We start from the raw sequence: 22502 nt of genomic DNA, 5'->3' as shown, positions 1-22502 counted from the left end.
CACTGACAATGCAAATTTAAACAAGGAAGATATTCTAAAATATCAGAACATTGTTTCCTATAATCGAGGAAGAAAGTTTACTGCATGAATAGTTAATATCACAATCCAAAGCCAGGGGATTCATCCTATTGACTCCTAACATACACAATTTAATGAGACAAACATTGGTGATCCATTTGTAACCAATTTATATAATGCCCAGGTTTTATTTTCTAAACTAACCCTTCATGTGTTATAATAATGGAGACCATAAGTGGGCCTCCCAACCCACTCTTAGGACTTGAAATACATTATACAATTAACTTCCTATATAAAAGTAATATTTACTGAATGAGAGGAAAATGCTACATAAAACGTTTATTATTACGTTATTAACCTTGTAATATAGTCTCTTTTTTTATATACTCATTGGTAAGTTATCTTAAAGTAGTTTGGCTTTGTTTCCTTTCCCATTTTAATATCTATGTACAATCACACACAAAAATCCATATGTGGATATGTGGCATTTAATATGTTCTCTTCTTCATATTCCTAATTTATAATGTACTTGAGATACTTCCGTCATTTCATTGTCACTTTGGGGCTTTCATAAGGATACCATTTGTGAATCTAGAAAAGACTAAAATATAAAGACATTGAAACACTCTGATGTCTTATTAACTTTCACGATTCCTGTTTTCTTTGTTAGCCTGCATATCATTGTTTCGGTTCATGATTAGTTCTAGTGGTTGCTAATTTTACTTTTAATACTTTAAGCAATGTAATGTGATTTATAAAGAAGGTATAAACTGAGGGAAAGTTAAAGCAGGTCCGGGTAAGCTTAACTTCCCTGTTTTTCTTTCATATTCACTAATACCCGTGTCTTATCAAACACACTCCTGAATGAAGTTTTGGGCTGAGGTTTTACTAAGCTTCTGGGCAAGGATCCATGTCAAATGAAGTGACGCATTCCTCTGTGATGGATTTCTGCATGCATCACTGGTGAAATGCTGGGAGGGCCAGTCTAATTGATGGACCATGTTCTTTATTTTCAAGGTAAAGGCTGCCGAGGTTCATCACACACCAGCACTCTTGATTTGGCTCGAACTTGCTTTGAGCCAAATAGACCCACACACATACAAGAAAGATAAACATTGCCAAGGGATTTATTTTCTACAAGAAGCTGTGCACTACTGGCCAAAGACAACAAACATCAAGAAAAAGAAAGCTCTTGCTGCAACTAGAACTGACTCTCAAAATTCTATTTCTCCCTCTCCTAGAGAACAATCAAAGGCAGGTCAGTGGTCAAAGATCACTCCAGCCTAAAAGGATTTTCGATGGAATACCTTGACTTCTCTTTCCCCACATGTTTAAATAATAAGGTAAAACTCCTTTTTTTTTTTTTTTTTGCCTGAAACAAAGAATTCCTGCATGAGGTCAAGAGTCTGTCTGTTATTCTTTTCTTCCACATTCTTCCCAAGAGAGACATATTCAGAAAAGCTATGCTGTCTTTGGTACTGATACGTTTTTTTTTCCTTCCTTTGAAAAAGTGTCAGATCTATAACAGTATCTGTGATACTTTGTTATTCATTTATTATCATTTTAACTATATTACTGCTTATTAGAAAGGTAACTTTAGTCTGAACTAAAATTCATTACTCTTTTACACTTAGAATTTGAGTGGCTTCTCCTGGGTGTGGATCTCAGGACTTCCCAGGTTGTGCGGTTCACAACTCCAGGGAGTGCAATATATGTGAACTAGACAGAATGTGAATGCCTTCCCAGAAACTATGTAACTAATGCAGCACTGTAGCAAATTAAATAACATAACAGAAATGCCATTTTCATGGAATGAAAATGAGAAAAGGAAGGGAGGGAAGTAAGGAGGGCTGACAAAGCTATACGTTGGGTATCCATGCATCATAGCATGGCTTCCCTCCCCTCAGAATAACAGACCTGTTTCATTCAGATCAATATATTATTTTCAGTCTAGAACTTCCTTGAACCCAATGCAATTTGAGCTTCAAACCAAATTTTACAAGATAATATAGAAATTTATCTTACAAACAAATTAATTGAAAGAACAAGATATATATCCTGTTTTGGATGATAGAATTTTTCTGATAAAATATTTTGATGAGTTAAAGAAAAGTTATTCAGAAACATGTGGATTAAATTTTTTCTACAAATACACAAGGGTTTAAAGAAATAGAAGTTTGAGCATTTGGCAAAAATACTTGACAAATTTTTTGAAAAGTAATCTGGCTTAAAATATGACCGGGTTCGCCCATTCCTTTAGGAGAGCAGCTGTTGATGTATCATTAAAGGAGGGGAGGGAAAATAAAGGTCAGTTCAGCTGTGTCTGCAAGCAGGCGTGTCAGATGTAGACACTTATACCACAGGAGGTCACTTTATATGTGTCTGCATTAACAAAAAAAAAAAAGAAGTTCAAATTCCAGTAGCAAATATATAAACTTGTATCGGTAGGAGAGGTATTTACAGAACATAGCACATTCTTTTCAAAGCATACATTTTTGGAATGGTAACAATGAAGAATTTCATCTCCATGGAGAAACCATTTGTACGCCTTGTGGGGCGGGCAAATGTGCCAAACCCGCCACCATGCAATCATTGGCAGCAAAGGTGGGAAAAAGAAAAACCTCATTTTAGTGGTGAATTTAAATCTCAGGAGTCCACAGGCTGCCTCCTCCCTAGGGGGAAATGTAAACAGTGAAGAACTTGTTGAATAGGAATTTTCGGTAGCTGGGATCAGAGTGACTTTTAGCAGTGTTGCCCAACAGGCAGGACTGGCTATGGGAACTGGCAGCATAGGAGCTGTTCACTTAGATGGTGAGTTTTCGGGAACTTGTGACTGCTTATCAGTCAACCACCATCGTTTGCTGTTGTCCTGAATGTGGCTTCTGAGAAGTTTGAAACAACCTTTTAATTTTCCAGTTAATGGCTTAGCAGGGAATAAAATCTAGGATTGCAGATGAGTGGGGCCTGCCCATAGCAAACCCTGCCCAAGGAACAATTTTGGCAAGATGTGGTCTAGATACACAGAGGAAAATAGAACCACTGATATGCTGTGTTTAGATCAAGTGGAAATTCAACAGTTGTCAATGTTTACTTAGAGAAATCCTCTTGGTGAAAATAGAGTCAAGTGTTGAAGTGTGGTAGGCGAAGGGTGACCAGAAGAAAAGATAGTACCAGAATTATGCCTTTTATTTGGAGGTTTATCGTTCTCCATGAACTTCCAAATGCATTCACGCATTTGATCCTTCTAGCAGCCCTACATTCCTGACGGCATTGAGCAGCTATAATCCAGTATCGGCACAAACTGTTTATATGATTTACTGTGATGTTGGCTTGTAGACCATGTCTCCATTCAAATTGGACTAGTCACTCCTCATCCTTTGAGAGTGTTTGCTTATTTCAAAGAATGTTATCAATTTCAGCTAAATAAGAATTAGTTTGAGAGACAGTTTGTTTCAGATTTCAAAAGATCTGAAGTTTCTCCTCCTTTGTATATGCCAAACATTCTTCACCCTCAGAAAAATACCTAGTTTAACACAACACCCCAGCCATATTCTATTTGATGTCTGATTGGTAAGCATATCGTAAGAGGGTCTGACAAACACATGTGGAGCTGGATTGGAATATTCGGTTTAGCCAATCCACAGTATCTGTCACAGACCCGATTCTGAATTTAATTGGGATGGTGAGAGAAGTTATGGCCCTATCTAGACAAGTGATGACCCTCAGCTATGATAGAAATTTCATTCAAATCAGAGGAATTAGGAAAACAAAAAGAAAGAAAGAAACAAACAGAAAACCTCTATGGCTACCACACAGTTTTTTAATAAGTACATACTTCCTGCTGAGTAGGAACAGATAAAGGGGCAGAGGCTGAGGAATGATGGAGGATATCATTTCATGGGAAGGACAGAACTTGCTTCTGGAGCTGGGGCAAAAGTTCACAACAGAAGAAGGCCTCTAAATTCCAGGAACAGCTGGAATTGGGCCATGTTGGTGCTCTTCTGATTACCCATTTGAACTCTGATGTCCTCAGAAAGAACACTCTACAGCCTTAGGAGATGAAGTTATAACTTGGGTAAGGTAGATAGAATTGCACCTGATGAATCTCTGCTTCCACAGTATCAAGCTAAATGACACAATGAAATATTTCTTTCCTAAGCTCAAATGTTAACACTGTGTCATGTTCTTGAGCCTCCATTTGCTCTCTGATTTGTTTCAATGATGAATATATATAATACATATAAACTCACTTTGAAATTTCAAAATAACTACATATATATTATGAATATGTTGAAAGTGCTACATACAGAAATGCTATATAATATATATGACTGTATGGTTATCTCTATTGCTGTTTCTCAATTATACAGACGTAATATTTAATGGCTTTAAATACTGCAGATTCTCTCCTTGACATCTTTCCATACCATAAAATATAAAAATGTACTTCTGTTTCCTCTATAAGGCTTATTACTAAAACTATTTTCATTGTTAATTAAAAACTGTTTTTTAACATTTTTATGTTTTCTTAACTAGCATTTGTAGAAATAAAGGTTATTTGTCAATGGCATAGATCAAGAGAAGAACTTACAAATCTACCAAAATAATAATATAACACATACCAATAGAAAAATAATTCTTAATTTGATAGCGATTAATGAAGTTTCAGCTATAATTCTTACTACAGATACACTTTGCAAGCATTTGTCTTTTTGTTTATACCAGGCACATGAACATGTGTTTTGTTTTAGAGAGAGTACACCCTGTTGTGAGTCTTGAGAAATATTCCTTAACTAAATAAGTAAGCTAAGGGAGACAAATGCTGTCTCTTCCCACCGATGACATACTAGGGCATGGACACGTGACCTAGACTTGGACAATTAGATCCTCATTGGAGACTTTGGATCTTAAATTTGTGAGACTAAGTTGTAAACACAGTTGCAAAACCATTCAAGGCAATGGTGGTAGCCTTGTGACTCAGCAAGGGCAGTGAGAAAAATGTCACCTCTGCTGATAGCACATTGTTTAGCCTATTGGCCCTAGCTTTGGCTGGACTCTGTTTTATCTAGCCTCTCTTGATGCCTGCCTGTTTGCTAAAACATTGTCAAGTCTCTCCATCAATTTTGTGAGTTACTTCATATCAATATATTATTTTTCCTTTGTTTATGGATGTCAGTTTCTATTCTTCACAATAAGACTCTTTCTTGATCCAAACACAGATTCCCGCATGCATGTATCTGTTTGCTGGCTCCTTAACGGCACATGTAAAACAAATTCCTACTTTGCTAATAATTACCTCCCAAGTACTTTACTTATGATCTACTTTATGATGGTTTTAAATCACTAAGAGATTCTTAAGTAATGAGAGTTGTAATTAACTTCCAAAGTCAAACAAAACAACAATAAAACACAAACATATATTTACTCACTGAATGATCTCAGTACTTTGAAAAAATCAAATAATATAAGTTGGCTATTTAGTCACAACTTTTGCTTTAAAATAGTTAAACATTTATGAATAAATGGGAAATCAACCTGAAAATAAATGTACAGAACTAGTAGAGATACTTAGTCTAGGATTTCTATATACCTTTTTATGTTACATTTTAAATATTTATCATATTTTGTCAAGTTATGCCTGTTTGGAATGTTTCAAAAGCATTATTAGCAAGTTCAGATGTTTTTAGTAATTTTTAATATTTGATTTTTTTTCTCTTGTTTTTTTTTTTTCTAATTAAGAAATGCATCTGCATTTCTTAGTTGCAGGTGGTAAGATTCCATTCTTCCTTATGGCCAAGTAATACTCCATTGACTAAATGTACCACGATTTCTTTATTCAATTGTATATCGATGGGCATTTCAGTTGTTTCCGTATCTTGGCTATTGTGAATGTCTAACTAGTACATTGCTTTGTACACCTGAAACTAATAATAATAAAAAAGAAAGGCTTATGCAACATAATATAATTTAACTGTTGGGAAGTAGCCTAATGAAACACGTATAAATAAACATACACACAAAACAAAAATTTTGTGGGGGGCAAACTCAACTTTAAGTTTTCAGTTGGCACTTAGCAATTGTTTGCCTTGGTTAAACCACCATACACCTCTGAATCCAGTTATTGAAATGATAAAAACACAGAAATCCTAACAATATTCCCAGGCTATTATATCTTAGTTAATTTAAAGATTAACTAAGGTGATATTCTTGAAGGTATGTTATAATGTGAACTGTTGCATAAACATTTTATTGCTATTGTGTCTTTGAACCTAGTCTTTATCTAATTATGAATTTCACATGTTTTCTTAAAATCATTATTGTCAAAATTTCTAATATTTTGAATAGGCAGTATCTTGGCTTCCTTTTCCAGCAGCTAAAATTGACATTTTATGTTTTCACCATAAATAATATAATTCACAGATCACTTAGTCTGCTTTGATGTCAAGTTCATCAGTGAGTAAATGCATTTCAGTTAAATTCAGGAAGAAAAAATATGTCAATGGGTGATCCGTATCAAATATCAACTCTATACCTGTGGGGAAATTTATTTTCTGAGTAGGCTATCATTGTTTAATTTTAAAAAGTAATAGGTTGGATTCAATGGTTCTTAAATTTCATTTCAATTTGGAAATTCTATGAATGTGATATATATTAGCAGATGTATAGCAATAAAAAAACACAACTATTTCAGTCTCTTCTCTGAAGGACATATATTGAAATCAATGGTACTGAAGTATATATAAGAATGTAATTACAAAGAAGTGATCCCATTCGAAAACAGTGATCACCAGTGTGAACAAGCGAGCCATACTCACTGTGGTGTGATCTGTGTGGAGTGGAACAGGTCCAGCTGAGCAAAATAAGTTTCTTCAATTGCCCAACTGCACTGTTGGCTTAAAACTCTCACAATCAAAGTATAATAAACACATTTTAAGGTACCTTTTCCCAAGAATGGGCTTTGCTAAAAGGCCATAGGGAATTCTGTATAAGGATGAGGGTGCGAGTTTGAGTTTCCTGTCTTTAAAACATGGCCTTTGATTAACTTTACTCTTCCTAAAATATTAGATATCAATATTACTAGACATGAATTGTCAATAATTATAATGTCCAACATTTTGAGGCTAGAAAATGGTGCACTGAGATGAAAGAGGTAAAGTGCCTCTTCCCAGGACAAGTATAGTCTCAGCCATACACAAAGAAGTACGTGTAAAATATTACAGAGCTGTGTAATACTGGGGTAAACTACTTCTGGACGTGGTACTTGGATTTTTGCCACCAACTGAAAATCTTCAGGACTTGATATCACATTTTATAATGTGATAAACAATTTTATAATGTGATATCAACAATTCTCATTTAATCTTTATCAAAGCAAAACAGAAAAAAAATATTGTTTACCTCCTAGACTATTAGTAACTCAGTGAAACTGGCAGACGCTGGAGATCTTGGACCTTGTAACTCAGAGTGAAGTCAGATTTTGAATTCCTATCATCTGATTCTGGCCTTAAGATTTGGCTGCTGGAGTTGCCTCAGAAGAGGTGAAAGAAAAAACAACCTCCCTTAACTCAGAAAATCTCCACCCTGTTTGACTGAGTCAGGATCCCTGGGCGGGTCTTTGGCAAATCAACCCAGAGCCATCTGTTAAAAAGAAATTAAGAAGAACCTGCTATTTCTATATTATTATGTCTCAGCTGAAGCAATGGGAGAAAAGAGAACAAAAACAAAGTACATTAAAAAAAAATTAAGAAGTAGATGCTGCAATAGCTCAACTTGAAGGAAAACCCCATGTTTTAGTCCATATAGTTCATGCATTTGTCAACTATCTGGTTTAATTTTTAAGTGAAATAATGCATATGCATAATTCTATAAGTCAAATTGCTCCCTAGAGCATAAGATAAAAACTGAAGCCCTTTAATGTCCCCACTTCCTTCCTAGAGCCCAACTCTATAAGTACTATTACCCAGATCAAAGTATTTCCCACTCTCTTAGCTGTTCCTTCCAGCCTTCCCTCCATATGTCTAAATAACATGCTGCAGCCCCATTTGCAAGGTGCCATCGCACATCTCCTTAGCCCACCTGATGTACATTTTCATGCATGTCTGCCAGTGTTCCCCATCTAGCTCTGTTTCCAGAAAACAAAAAAAAAAAACAAAAAAAAAAACAACCTCATTCCCCCATGAAATGCAGGAGTTAACATTCATGGGACAATCTTCAAATATAATAAATGGAGTGGGGACTTAGGTGCCCAAGGCTCCTCATCCTCTGGTGGGTTGATTCTTTGGCAAGTTCTATATTATACGTCGTCAGATGGTCACTGGAAGGATAGAGTCTCTCAGTTGCTCTGTAACCAACTAGGTAACATAGTCTTTATTTTCAATTAACTGTTCATCTTACTTTTCCCATGTGCTTACTTCTATTTTTGAGATTGCCTTTTCAATAAACTATATCCTTCTTAGTTCTTGTCTGAATTTTGGCTTTCAGAGGGAACCCAAACCAGAACAGCTTGTTGTTTAGAGCCTAGAAAGCCATCCTTTACGTTGGGATTTTGCAATTGGATCACTTACCAGTCAGATGGCAATAAGGATAACACATTTGATAATTGGGGTCATAATAAGCCCTGGCATGCTTCAGCTTCCCATTTCCTAATACTCTCACTTGTACAAGGGTTAGAATGAGATACGGGTGGAAAAAGCAGTACTGATTACACCAGTGGTTCTTAAAGTGTGGTCCCTGTACCAGCAGTATTAGCATCACCTGGGGACTTCTTAGAAACAAATTCTTGTGTCCTGCCCCAAACTTTTGAAACAAATTTAGAGGATGGAGTCAGTCTAGAAATCAGTGATTTAAGAAGCCTTCTATGTGATTCTGATATATGCTAAGGTTTAAGAAACGCGGTTCTACTGGAATGGTTCTTTGAAATCTGGACATGATGATGGACTAGTGAAAATGAAGAGGAGATACCAAAACTAACTTATCAAAGTATTAAGGTAGCTATCAGTAGTCGCTAAAAAAGTGGGCATGATAAAAGGGAATTATTCTGAGACCAGAAACTATGTTATCCCGGTGGCCCAGAGGTCATTTTCTTCCCTAAGGCAATTAGAAACCCACTAGTGAGCAAGCACCAGCATCTTTAAAAAGCTCAATGTTAGTTGCTATCTATAGGAGAATGTTGACAGTAAGAGATATTGTTCTTCATATTAACCATGGAGCTGATAAGTTCCCATAATAAGAAAAAACAAGTGATGAGACATAATCATCAGAAAAAAAGTGGATACAATTACCATGAAGACGGGAAAGGACTGGCAGTTCTGAGCTTCAGTGTGCAAGGCTTTATAGTGATGACTAATAGATCAGGTTAGTCCTAGTAGTGAGAGAGATGGGTTGGCAGCTAGAGTATTGTTTGACCTGTGCAACCAGAAAACAAACAAACAAACAAACAAAAACTTGTGTAACTAGAAAAATAGCAAAATAAATAAACAAAAGGCCTATATCCACTGACACAAAGGAAAATCACAATCCCTTGCCCTACATTTGAGCCAAGTAACAAACTCAAAACCTATTATTCTCAAAGGACTATGGGTTGCTTTGAAGTAGGACTTCACAATCTTGTTAAAAACTATAAACATATACAATATTCCCCCGAACCTTCCCAAAAGTACTAGATGCAGACACTCACATCTTTTGAAGGTTGTGACCCACAAGGTTTGAGCTGCCACTACCTGTGGACCTCAAATAATACCACACTCCTCAGTTAGAAGTTGATATTATAAAGGCCAGGTGGCCCAAGTTCAGTTCATTGTGATTTCAGTGGGATGGTGGATTTATGCTGTTGTCATTTTCCCAGACACAAGTGTGTAAATGGAAGGTTATACTACGCAGCAGGCAGAACATTCACATTGCATGTCTAGTCTCTGAAATAAGAGCCATTAGGATAGTAAACAATTCATCTGAAAGCCATTAAAATTGTCCTTCTCTCTACCCCAGTCAGATTGTAAACCAGAAGCAAAATTCAGGAGAAATTATAGAGATTGGTGTCACTCTCAAAGAATTAAGATTACTTGTCCTCAGACTATTAATGGCCAACTCACCTCTGTTACCCTGGAAGAAGTCAGATGGATATGGACAATGGTAATAGATTACCCTAAACTTACAGTGATAGCTCCAATTAAAGTTGCTGTGCCAAATGTAAATATATTTTCTGGGTTATATCAACACAGCATCTTTCACTTGGTTTATTTGATCTAATCAGAAAAATAAAATGATTAGAAGCAGTTTGCTTTTATTTGAGAAGGGCAACAGTATACATTTTTGTCTTTGCCCAAGTCTTGTTTTAACCCTCCCTTCTCTCTGTTACTATATAATCTAGAGAACTTAATTATTTTAATTTTTGCAGATTATGCTGATCAACTCTGTTAATGACATTAGGTTAATTTAACTTGGTAGACAAGAAATAACAAGTACTCTGAGTATGCTAATAAGATAAATGTCAGAGTATAGGAGATGAATCCTTCAAAGATCCAGGGACCTGCTACATCAATGAATTGTTTAGGGATCGAATGATCAGAAGCATACTAAAGTAATGACATGTTATTGTATCTTGAATCTCTACCACTAAGAAAGGAACACAGTGATTTTTGGACCTCTTTGGATTTTAGAAAATTATATTCTCTGCTTGAGAATGCTTCTGAGATCTATTTATTGCATGATTCCGAATGCTACTAATTTTGAGTGAAACAAAGTGTCAAGGAAGGGCTCTGCAACAGGTCCAGGATGCAGTATAAACTTCCCTTCCTCCTGACAAATCTATCAGAACTAGAGGTTTCCTTGGTAGATAAGGATAGGTAGATAAGAATCTTATAGGGGTCTATGATAAAACAGTATAGGAAATGGCAGTATGGACCCCTAATGTTCTGGAGCCAGGACAGGCTGCAGGAATTAAAAAAAAGAAAATCACTAGATTAATACTGTGGAATTAAAATAGACACAACAATTCTTAACAGAATTTTATTAAATCAAATCCATAAAATTTCAGAAATAGGAAAAAAGAGCCCAACAACATCATTTGTTGGATCCAGTCCTTTCCATGGCCAGTTGTAGCTCTGGACTTTACCATACGTGAATCAATAGATTGCTTCTTTGCTTTAGTTTGTTTTAGTTGGGTTTATTTTACTTACAACTAAATAATCCTGATTATATATATAGAACATAGATTTATGTAAACACTTAGAAGCATGTAATCTTCTGATTATTAAAAGACAAGTTATGACACATTATTCTAGTAGAAAAGTATTTAATAGAAAAACAGAATAAATTAAATTTTAAAAGCTTATGAAAAATAAGATAATATGTATACTAGCAATAAGGATAAACCTATCTAAATATGTGCAAAACATTTATGGAGAAGTAACTTATATTTTTGTTAAATGTTATTAGAGCTATATGCATGGAAATTTATATTTATACACGGGTAAAAAGATTCAATATTTTTATGGTATTAATTTTCTTTAAAATTATATATTGAGTCAATGCAGTTCTAATCAAAATGCAAATAAATTTAGGAGCTTGACGAACTTATTCTAAAATACACGTGAAAGAATAAATGTTTAAGAAAATACAAGACAATCCTGAAGCAAAATAGCAGGTGTATAAATACATAAAATATGACACATTTATATTTTTTGTTTATCAAGTAGTATATATATGTACATGTATATGTATATGTATATGTATATGTACACACCATGGGGTCCTAAAAAATGTATGCAAGTGGACACTTTGGTCAACATTTCTCATGCAGTAGTTCGCCTTAATCAAGTGTCTGGACGCTGATGGTAACCACTTTGAGCACCTCTTGTCATTGCAGAATTCAAACGTTACTTGTATTCATCTTTTGTTATCAGTATATATTGATAATTACAATTTTAATACAGTTTCCCTTTATTAAAAGGTATATACATTATTTTGGCACTGTGTGTGTGTGTGTATGTGTGTGTATATATAATTTTAACACTTCATTCAAAGTGGATGGTGTTCTGCAGTGCGACAGGTGCTCTTGAGGCTACTGGAGAATAAATTGATATTACCATTCTGGAAACATCGTATAAAATTATTTTAAAGTCTTCAACTATCTAATATTTTATTAATTTAAAAACTGTATATAATGTATAAGTAAGTTATGAAACATAATAAAATATACATCCATGAAGCCAGTACTCAATTTTAGAACTGGTCTGTTATTGCTAATGTTCTAGGTACATATATGATCCTGATATATCCCATCCCCTGTCCGCATGTCTTCCCTTCCAGAAGAATTTCAATTTTGGACTTTTCTCCGTCATGCCTCTTCTTTTTTTTATTTTGTTTTAAACAAGATTTAATGAAATAAGAATATGTTCCTGTAAATGTTAACTTATTTGGAAAAAGGATCTTTGAAGATGTATTAATAACTAAGAATCTTGAGATGACGAGGTCATCCTAGGTTATCCAGGTGAGCCCTAAATCCATTGCCAAGATTGCTAATGAGAGTGAAACAAAAGAAGACTACACAGACACAAAAGAGGAGGCTCTGCCACCACTAACTCAGAGGTTGGAGTGATGTGGTCAGAAACTAAGAAATGTCAGAAACCAGAAGCTGGAAGAGGAAAGAAATTAATTCACTGTTAAATCCTCTGGAGGGAGCATGGCCTCACTGCATTTCTGACTTCTAGCCTCCAGAATTGTGAGAGAATAAATTTCTGTCGTTTTCAGCCTTCAAGCTGTGGTAATTTATTCTGGCATCCTCAGGAAACTAGTGAAATGCTTGTTTCTAAATAGGTTTTAATTTTTTTTTCCATATGCATTTCTATTTTGTCCAAAGTTTCTGTAATCAATTTACTCATAATAATTTTGATAATTACATAAAGTAATAAAAAATTTCACTGATATTTAAGAGGATTCCATAATGGCAAATACAGCATTCGGGTGGTTTTTCTTCTATCTGTGGGGGATGTGGAACCCTGAGCACTCAGAAATTTTAATGAAGAATGAAAGAAAGACAACCTGAAACTGTCGTGGAGATGAACGCAACTCTTAGCTGTAAGGGATGTCACACAGCTCTTTATCTCCAGCAACGTCAGAGCCCAGCAAGGAATAAGAATATAGTTTATGGTGCCATAAATGAGTACAAAGACAGGCGATGCACTAGCAAATGGAATTTTAAGTGTCTGGAAAAAGCACTGTAGAAACTACATGCTAATCTGAGCTGAGATATGACAGTCTTTTCTTGACTTGAAGAATGATTTAGAGAGAGTCAGTTTTGCTCAAGCCTGAGAGGATTTCAAATTTAAATTAAAGAGATTAACAATAAATGGAAAAAAGTATGAACGGAGCCTAACTTCAGTTCGTGTACATGTAGTTCTAAATTGTTTAGTTAGTATTTAAATAAGTGATCAGATAGTCTACTTTGATTCTTTTACTTGCTGTTTTAATATAAAATTCCATTTGCATAGGAAATGCCCAAACGATGTGAAAAGGTTTGAAACCTGAAACTACAGCCAAGACATCCTTATGCATTTTTTGGCCGCAAGCCAAAATCTAGATCAATACATCTATGAAATAATAGCCTCTGGAGTGCTGCTGGCTTTATAGTTTCGAGCCTGTGGTTAGTAAACGTCACCAACTCTGAGTAGTTTATTAACTGAGGAATGTCAGATGTGGTGACTGTCCTCAGGATGACAGGTATATAGGCAGACAGTGACTCTAGTGTTCTTAATTTACAGCTGCATTACTTTAGTCCATTGAATGTAAATATGATTTTGATAAAGAATTTTAGAAAAGAAAAAGATACAGCGCACTTTATTAACGTGACATTTATTTACCTTATGAAAATTTCTTGCAATTATAATACACAAGTCAACTCTAAGGTAGATTAATTTAAGTTGATTAATTTATCGGTGTACTCTTTCTAAAATATTTTCACATGAAGTGTCTCTCGTATACTTTTATATTCCCTTCAACCTTAAGCTAAAGTACCTTAATTTATGTAAATCAGGTGTGTGTGAAGTGTGATGGAGGCCATGTATTTTTATTCAGATGGCTGCTTTTGGTGCTCATTCTTGTGTAAGATGTTTTATTATGTACCAGGTAAAGGATACACAATGGGAAAAAAATCAGTTATGTCCATTTGTCTGTATTGAGTTTTATACTCAGATTCCATTTGTTTGCACAGGTGTTGAATAGAAACTAATTAAAGGGAACATTTAAGTATTTTATTTCATATCAGGTTTTCATATCACGCATCCTCCTTGTTGACAACAGCCTCCAGATGGGAATGTACACGTGTAATCTGGAAATTAGTTATCATCACTACCCCTAAAGGTTTAAATCACAGTGCGTGCATTTCTTTCCCCACATCTCTGAAAAATCCCAGGAGGACTTTACATCATCCTGGTCCCTTCTGGCTCTATTTTTCTACTTCCACATAATTAGCTTAGTTTATAGATTATCTTGCTTTTCCCCATATGTAGTTTGTATTTGGCCTCAGATGGACCCAGATGTGAAGCTTGAGCCATTTTCTTAATGTTCAAAGATAATCTCTCTTACTCAAAACAGTGCTTGTGCATAGACTGAGTGCATGATTTAGTGGAGGGAAGGGGGGAGGTGTGACATCTCAGAAACACGAACAACTTTGTAAAGAGAATTGAATATTTCCACAGCAATGGGGACTTTTTTTTTTTTGCCATTCCTTCTGATTACCTAGTGCCATCTAATTAGTTTCTGTCTCCCATTTTTCTCTCACACATCTCTTGTCCCCGTTCTTCAATACTTCCAAGCTTACCAAATAGAAAGTTCCATGTTTATCTCTGAACCCAAGAAAATGGCTTGATTTGGGAACTCTAAGTTTATGGATGTTGTAAAGTCATTGGACTGCTGTAAAAGTGAGTGGATAGAGAATAGACTAGACAGAGGAAAATCCATCATTTCAAAGTAAAAAAGGGAGTTAAATCAGCAAAGGAGACATAAAAAGCAAAAATTGATGTGGGAGGGACCTAGTAGATTATGGAATCATAGAAATCATGCATGAAATTATTCAAAAAGGAGGAAGTTGTCAACAGTATCAAATGGTGGTGACAGATTAAATAAGAAAAGAACTGAGAATTGATAATCTAATATGGCCAGAGATAGGTCATTAATAATTACCAAAACCAGTTTTAGTAAAATAAAATTTCAGATTTAGGCGGAGCAGAAATTTGGAGGTGAAAAATTGGAAATAAGAAGCATAGACATCTCCTTTAAGAGTGTTGTTCTAGTGTATTTTAAATTAGAGAAGGTTTTAACTAAAGAAACATACGGAGCCTAGGGGACTTTGTTATCTTAAGATAGAGACATTTCCGAATGATTGTAAGCTGATGGTAATGATAGATCAGAAAAGGAAAATTTATGATATGAGCAAAACAAGAATTAAATAAGATGCGAGTTATAGCTCAGTGGAGATGTTGGTTTTAGATAGAAGCTGATTTTATCTGTTTTGACCAGAATGAAAAGCAAAACACAGCAATAAATACAGACAACTTTATAGATTCTGATATGGACTGTTTCTTGTTTGATCATCTACATTTTCTTGGCGAAATAAGAACAAATTGCTGTTTATTCAGCTGGGAGATGGGAGATAGGTTATTTCACGAACAAGAGGACTGACAATTCAGTTCGTGAACTTGCCATCGTGCGCTGACATTGGCAGCACTGTACAGACAGCTTAGTAAGGTTTCATAACCTTGATATATCAGTGTCTCACAGCTATCTTCATGTCGATGTGTGGTGGTGTCTTGCTGAGTGGCCTTCATTAATGTTGTGTGTTTTTGTGTGCCATCGTGAGAATGTCTGAATTTGAATTAGAGCAACGAACAAACATTAAATTTCTTGTTAAACTTGGCAAGAGTAGAAGTGAAATCAAGAACATGTTAGTTCAAATTTATGGAGATAATGCCATAAAGAAAACGGCAGTGTACGAATGGATTAAACGTTGTTCTGAGGGGAGAGAATGTGTCACTGATGAAGAAAGGTCAGGGCGGCCAGTAACGAGTGGAACTGATGAAAACATTGCAAAAATTTGTCAAATTGTGAGTCAAAATCATTGGCTGACTATGAGAAGCATAGCAGACCAAGTAAACATTGATAAAGGAACAGTTAGAAAAATCTTAAATGAAAATCTTAACATGAGAAAGGTGTGTGCAAAAATGGTCATGAAGGAGCTCACCGATGAACAAAAGCAAAGGAGAGTTGAAGTTTGCCAAGACCTCTTCAAGAGGCAAGACAATATTTTAGGCTGTGTTATCGCTGTTAATGAAACATGACTGTACCAATATGAAACAAACATCAAAGTGCACAATGGACGTCAGTCAATTCTCCATGACCAAAAAAGTTCCATCACTCAAAATCAAGAGTCAAAACGATATTTCTTATTGCTAACCTTTTTTGATATCAGAGGGATTATTCATTGTGAATTTGTACCAACTGGATAGTTAATCAAGTTTACTATTTCTCAGTGATGAAAATGCTGCATGAAAAAGACAAAAACAACCTGAGAATTTCACCAACAATTTGTGGCTCCTGCATCATGACAATGCACAAGTTCACATGGCACTGTCTGTGAGGGAGTTTTTAACCAGTAAACAAATAACTTTTGAAACACCCTTCCTACTCACCTGATCTGGACCCCAATGACTTCTTTCTTTACCGGAAAATAAAGGAAATATTGAAAGGAAGACATTTGGATGATATTTAGGACATCAAGGGTAATATGACGACAACTCTGATGTCCATTCCAGAAAAGGAGTTCCAAAATTGCTTTGAAGGGTGGGCTAGGCACTAGCATTGATGCATAGCTTCCCAAAGGGAATACTCCAAATGTGGTCCTAGTGATATTCAGCAATGAGATATGTAGCACTTTTTCTAGGATGAGTGCATGAACTTAATTGTCAGACCTCATAGTTTGCTATATTATAAATTCTTAATAGCAATGCATGTAGCAGCAATTTACCTAAATGTCACCCTCAACAGTGTATGGCAAAATTTAGGTAAAAATGCAACTTACTGTCAGTTAAATTTGCATGTCATGATAATCTGCAAGTGAATTAAAAAAAATACAGATCCTCACTAAAAAAAATTATAAGGGAAAAAAACTAGAAATAAAAAAAGGATCAATTAAATTCCAGATATGGCTTCCCAAGATATCCATGTTTGTTTCTTTTGTATTATTGGTAACTGTGTCTACTGTGCTTTGGAATAGAGTCCACAATTCAAAAATGACGTTGGATCTTGCTCAAGGTCTCCTTTATCCAAGAAATTCAGGATAAATAACCATGTGAAGACAATTAATGTCAGGGAGAGTTGCATAATCAGAGCTGATAAATGAATTTTTAGGACAATAGTTCTGGTTTTCTTTTTTCAATTAGTAGAAATACATTTCTTAATATTATGGTATGTTCTATTTTTTCATACTATTCATAGAACTAATAAAACAATTCAGCCATATAACAAAATACAAAAGTCATAACTAGTTTTCTAATCTATGTAGTTATGGAACCTGGTTTTATTTCACCTCTAGTTTTTGTCTTGTTGCTTTCATTAGACACCGAGACAATAATCAGTAAAAGAGGGAAAACTAAAGCTGAATAAATATGCAGGTTTCCTTCTACTTCTGTCACATTTATTGGTTTAGGAAAGGATTTCTACGGTGTTTTAAAATCAATTTGCTGAAGATGAAGTTACAAAACTTATATTGCATGAACACTACCAGAGGTTAAGTCTCTCAAGGTTAGGTGGTTAGCCGAGGCATACGTTGCCAAAGATAAAGTCTGAGTTTGAATTTAAGTGTGGTTTGCCAGAGATAATATTACTGAAACTGGCTTTGCCAAAATATTTTTGGCACCTTAAACTTAAGGTGTTCTCATTGAAGATACAGTCCCTTAGACATATAAACTTTGCAATTCAAGATTCAAGGTTCTGTTTTAATTTACTTACTGCATTTTAACCTGGACTGCAACAGATACGTTTAACCTTTGGATTGAGTTAAAGGCATTTAAATGAAATAACTTTAGGGACATTGTTAATTTTATTAGAAATGCATTATTAGTACAAATATTATTTAATAGCCATGAAATAAAAATAATTTTCCATAGCAATTTTTTCTTTAAAACAGAAAACACACATATTATGCAAACCTATATGTATGTGTGTGTGTGTGTATGTGCATGTGTGTGTGTATTGTACCTCTCCTCAAAGTGGCATTAGAAATTTTGCCTGGGAGTTCATGTTACTGATTAATAGCATTCTTAATTTAATATCAAGTCATATGTGCAACTTTTAAATTTGAATGTCTTCTCTTCCTCTTGACCCTCATATTGAATCAATTACCAAGCTCTACCAATTAATCTTTTCTAATATTTTCCATTTATTCCACCCATTTCCCTACCCATCTCAGTCCAACTTTGTATCTCCTTTCCTTTGGATTGCTTGAAATAGCTTCCTGTATCACTCTTTTCTTTTGGAGCATACAGCCAAAGGTCTTTTCCAAAGCTCCTTCATGGTTAGGTATGCTAGTAACCATTGTAACATAAATAGAAGTAAGGTGTACCAGTTATAGCTAACATTCTTTTTCTGCTTTGTTATAGTGTGTGGTTGCTCTGAGATGGGAAAAAAATGTTTGACAAACGCAACTTTGAATTATGAAACTTCATTATAATTCAGTGGTAACTCATTTTGATTATCTCATCAAATGTGTATTTAATCAACTTTAGACTTATTTTCCCCAACAAAATTCTTTGAAGTAAATTATATGTACATATAACAAACATTATCATGTCATTAAAATTTTTCATAGAAGCAAAAAGCTGATGCTAACATAATAAATAACATGACTGTTTATTTTGTTTCCTAGATTCCAAGTAGTTTCCATTCTTTGATTCGGAATACATTTTTTCTTTATTTTTCCATGGTAGATTTGAGTTTATTCTAGGTTACTTCTGAAGGAAAAGCAAATAAAAAACACAATGTTTTCATAATGTGATTTTCCAGTATATGATAGCAGCCCTGAGGTAAAACCAGACTGTACTGTGTGGTCTGCATACAAAGTACTAGAGTGTTCAGCATCCCAGCTTGGAAACAGAGTATTAGACAGCATTGCCACAAACAGCATGGATGGCATAGATTTAGAGTTCTCAAAGGCAGTATTAGGTCAATAACTACGTGAATTTTTCCCCTCATAGGTTCATTAAAAAGTGAAGCAGTTCTACTTTAGCAGCTCTTGTGTCGTTATCTGTAAATAATGTCATAAAAATCAGTCTCTCTGTTCTCTGGTAGCTGCTGTGTTATTTCCATAGGGAACCATCTTAGTCCATTTGTAAGTTCATTCCACAGGCTTCCTTAGCCACCCCTCTTCTGTCATCCCCCACAATCCAATCCTCTTTTAAATAGAGTGATCATAAATCTTAGTTTCAGATAGTCTTGGAACAAGCCATTTGTTCCTAGGTGTTCCAGTTGGGTGATGAATTAAATGATTGTCTTACCTCTAAGCTTCACCTCAGGCTTTATCTCCATTAGTTATGGTCACTGCATATACTATTTTGTGATATAATTATTTCATATCATGATATTGTAAGACTATTATAAATATTTGTTAAATCCTTGAGATAACTTTAGAGTAAGTTTTGTGTCTTATTTGTCTTTGTAGCCTCAGAATCTAGAACACATCCCCACATGTGTTAGTGTTCAAAAAGTACTTATTGAATGAATGAATGAATAAATGAATGAATGAATATGTGATATTTAAAGAAGAAAGGAAAGCTTGGAATCTTTAGGACACAAATAATCAAACACATACTCTTGGAGAAGTTCTGACCTTGTATTTGCAAATATTGGACCTCATAGCAACATTTGCTTCACAAAAGGGTGTTTGGATTAAATAAATATGAAATCCATTAAGATTCATGACTGAGCTATGGTGGTCTAATTTTATTTTTAAGTTTAACCTTTCTACACTTTTTAAGAAGGTTGGAAATGTTAAAAGCACATAGGGATGTTATGGGGTAATGCTTTCTGTTTTTCAAAATAACTTATTATATATTTGAGTTTGAAAATCTTTCATATAGCACAGATCTTCTGGAACACTCACTTTTTCCAGGTTAATAAATTGTTGGCAATTATTTTACTGAAGGCATGTGAGGTCGGACAATTAAGTTCGCAAACTCACCCTAGAAAAAGTGCTACATACCTTATTCTTGAATATCACTAAGGTCACCTTCAAAGTACTCCCCTTGGGAAGCTATGCACAGATGTCAGCGCCTAGTCCACCCTTCAAAGCAATTTTGGAACTATTTTTCTTCATCAGAGCTGTCATTATATTACCCTCAATGTTCTGAATGTCACCTAAACGTCTTCCTTTCAATATTTCCTTTATCTTCGAGTAAAGAAAGAAGTCACTGAGGACCAGATCAGGTGAGTAGGGAGGGTGTTCCAATACAATTTTTTGTTTACTGACTAAAAACTCCCTCACAGGCAGTGCTTTGTGAGCTGGTGCATTGTCGTGATGCAGGAGCCAGGAATTGTTGGTGAAAAGTTCAGGTTGTCTAACTTTTTCACACAGCTTTTGCAGTACTTCCAAATAGTAAACTTGGTTAACTGTTTGTTCAGTTGGTACAGATTCATAATGAGTAATCCCTCTGATACCAAAAAAGGTTAGCAACATCATTGCAACAAGTTCGCAAATGTAGTTGTCAGACCTCATATATTCATATATCTAGCTCTAGTCATTGACAAAAAGAGTATTGTCAATGCAACACTATAAAACACATGCAACAAGACCATTGTAAACATTTTAACAAAAAAATCTATAAATGAGAGAAGAATTTAATCTTCAAAAATGGTATTAAATCCATTTAGGATTCTCAGTTTTGAATGAAATAGGTTTATTTAAAAACTTTTGTTCAAGGCTTAAGGGGCAAGATGCCCGGAAGGTCAGTGTGTGACTGGGTCCGTGGTAATGCTGGTGTCCCCGCTGTTACTGAGGAGCCACGGCCATTGAGATGACCACAACCTGAGTCAGCCATGAGAAGTTGACTTTGCTGTGACGCCTTGGAGGGCCCGGGGAAGTGTCAACAAAACCACAGGGAGATTGGCTGGGTTTTTCATAGCTTGGCAGACCTGGTTACTCAAAGAGTTGGCTAGTGACTTGATGACTGGTGTGAACTCTCTGTCTCCTTATTCAAATGCGGGTCCATGATATCTCATGCAAGATACAAATGAGTTTATTCTACCCACTGTAGTTGCTAGTAAAACCCGGGGCAGATTTGAACTGGCCTTCTTTACCAGGGGAGGATGTATGACAGGGGCTGCATTTGGAGCAATGACCTGTCAATGGCTAGGACGAAGGAAACCCAGAGCATGTCCTGGTGCAAACCAAGAAATCTACATCACCATTTTGAACATGGTGACCAAGCAAGGGGCACTTTGGGCCAATACTCTAGGTTCTCTGGCTTCTCTCTATAGTGCGTTTGGTGTCATCATTGAGAAAACAAGAGGTGCTGAAGATGACCTCATACAGCAGCAGCTGGAGCATGTCCTGCATGTTGTATAAATGCACAGGTGGTCCTCCAGGGGTGGTACACCGTGGCCCAGCAGGACTCACATTAGCCTCTGTGCACTCACTATATAATACCTGGGAGCACATGAAAGGCTCCAAGCTCCAACAGTCACGCTGAAGATTTTGCCAGTTTCTGAATAGAAGACACTTTAATAGTCATCCAGATCAATTTATAAGTCCGTCTGTGATATACATGTGAAGTGACTTTTGTGGGTATATTTTTTGGATTTCTCCTCATATAAATTTAAATCACATTTTAGTTATTTTAATAATTTTTGTATTTTAATTCTAAATTGAAAATAATGACATCTGTATTTAGGCAAAACTTTGTTTCAAAATATCATAATTATATGCATCCTACATCATTTTTAAACACTCAGTTTTTCTGAATGTTTTCTGTAAAAGTTTAAACTGTAGAATTTTTCTTCAATAATTTCCTGAGCAAGCCCCACAACTAGAAATATTTTGTTTGTATATGTTAATTAAATTCATACAAAATTATCATTGACCTGAAAAACAAATTCACAAATATACTTCAAGGACCTTGAAGTTAGTGTTTACATTGTGTAGTAGATATATACTGAATTTTCATTTTAATGGAAGACTATAACTAATAACAACAATGACTAACACATCCTCTCATATATATTTTTTATTTAAATCTTAAATATCACTGGGAGACAATACAACAAGATCTCTTTCACTCTATGAGAAAGACATTTAAATCTCAAATGACTTCAGAAATTTTAAATGAAATTTAAAATTCTTCAGTATTGAAATTGGTATTAAATTTAGGATTTATGCTCACTATGTTTGCAAAGTCCATATTCTTTATACTATATCATTTTGCCTCATTTGTGTCGACTCT

The 22502-nt window shown here is 35.1% G+C and overlaps 1 pseudogene across 1 annotated transcript; it reads left to right on the top strand.

The window, feature by feature from the left end:
* The first annotated feature begins 21226 nt into the window (after positions 1 to 21226).
* Positions 21227 to 21752, top strand: LOC308510432 (mitochondrial import inner membrane translocase subunit Tim23-like; annotated as a pseudogene). Its single transcript has one exon. The product of its transcript is annotated as a mitochondrial import inner membrane translocase subunit Tim23-like (transcript).
* The last annotated feature ends 750 nt before the right edge of the window (positions 21753 to 22502 follow it).

The sequence above is a fragment of the Rhinolophus hipposideros genome (genome assembly GCF_964194185.1).
Source record: "Rhinolophus hipposideros genome assembly, chromosome: 18".
NCBI classification, from domain to species: domain Eukaryota; kingdom Metazoa; phylum Chordata; class Mammalia; order Chiroptera; family Rhinolophidae; genus Rhinolophus; species Rhinolophus hipposideros.
This window is presented reverse-complemented; position numbering and strand designations above follow the sequence as displayed.